A 1818-nucleotide genomic window follows, 5' to 3' on the forward strand; every position below is an offset into this window, starting at 1 on the left:
CCCCCATTAACATGTTTGATGTTAATGGGGGAGAACATACACCAAATGAAGACACATAATTCTAATTGCGTTTTGTGCCAAATGACGAAACCAGCCTTCGTGTGTAATTAACCCTCTTTAGTCTTTCCTAAGGTTAATAACAACAATGAGACTGTATCTTCTACTAACTTATTTGAAATTTAATAGTTTTTACTGCTTCTATTTTATTTTTATAATTCTTTAAGGTGGATTTAGTTTAAGTGTAAAAGAACAACTGAATGAAAAAAGTTTTGGTAAAACAATGAATTTACAGAATTTTCTCATTTCTACAGAATTTTTTTATTTGTCACTTAAACTGTTTAATATTTTTGTTTTTGATGAAGGAACATATTTTTGTTACAAGAAATTTTCAATAAGGACACGATGGTGTTTCGGTTATTAGTTTAGCGTTCAAGTCGCCGTCGCTGTGATTCAGAACGTCGAAACGATTGGATAGCAAGCAGGTTTCTCAGTAGTCACATCAAAGTTAATTGTGAATTAATAACTGAGCTTTTTCTGCTCTATATTTATGTGTGTTTAATCGGTACAATTTTAACTAAATCATGTAAAAATGATAATATTCTGAAAACAGAAATACAAAAATGCAAGGAGAAATTCGAGAACTTTATCAAGATGTTGCTATTCCTTAACTTTTATCAGGATAACCTGAGAGGTTATTAAAAAATTTTTTTTTTTATAATTCACAAAACGAGTGAACAATCAGTTTCACGAGAAAACAGCAGGCTACTTACAAAAGCTCCTGTTAATATCATCTACCTGCACCATGTTCTTAAACTTAACGTTAATGGCTGCAATGGTTATTGAACATTAATAAAAGATTCTACCAGACCCTTTCAATAATATACAAAAGAATGAATGAAAAATGTTTGTTTTTTTTTCTCTTAAATGTATAAATACACACTTGCATTTATCAAGTTTCACTTCGTTTTTGTTACTTCTTGAGTTTTATCTTTCAACAAACAGTTTCTTTTAGAGAAACGGGTTTTCAGTTCGGGTTTTCATGTTTCGAGAGTAAGAAATTATCAAATAGAATAACGAGGTTGCTTTTTCTGATAAAAGTATTATAGAAATTATTCTGGGATTCTCCTTTGAAAAAGGGAAATCTTTTCAGCAGTTATTTCTTTAAAAGATTTTAGTTAATAAATCTTTGGTTTAAAAAAAAATGATATTAATGGATCTTTTGGAGTAAAAGAAATGTCCGATAACTCTTTAAGAACAAAAACCATGTGAGTTCTTTGTTACTTCGGAATGATACATCAACTCTGCGAACGAAATAAAACCGATAACTGGATTAATAACAACTTTACATAGGGTAAATTCGTTAAATGTGTTTGTCTTTGCGGGTCAAAAATCAGAAATGTTTAGCTGTTTCTATAGACATTTTTCTAGACCTTAATAGTAAGTCGAACTTTTTCAAAAATTGAAAAAATTCTTCTAAGGACTCTTAATGAAAGCAAAATATTTTATTTTTTTACTCTGAGTCTTTAAGGTTCGTCACAATAACAAAGTATAACGGACTTAACACAAAAACAAAATCGTTTCCTTCCTTAAAAAACTTCAATATTTTTCTTACGCAAAAAAAACTTGTTTTTGTGTCACAATTTGTGATTGTGACGAATTTCCAAGTCTCCTTGAAACTTTAATCAAAACTTCTTCAGGAAAAAATTTTAACTCTTTCCTTCGTATGCTTTTTTCTTTTTTACAGACGACGTGTTACAGACAGTAATTTTCTTATTTTATTCACAATATATTTTCATCATTATAAGGTGGAAACTTACG

Source organism: Hydra viridissima, unplaced genomic scaffold (assembly GCF_058129835.1).
Source record: "Hydra viridissima isolate aposymbiotic clone 2 unplaced genomic scaffold, HvirCarnegie_v1 scaffold_2, whole genome shotgun sequence".
In the NCBI taxonomy this organism is placed as follows: domain Eukaryota; kingdom Metazoa; phylum Cnidaria; class Hydrozoa; order Anthoathecata; family Hydridae; genus Hydra; species Hydra viridissima.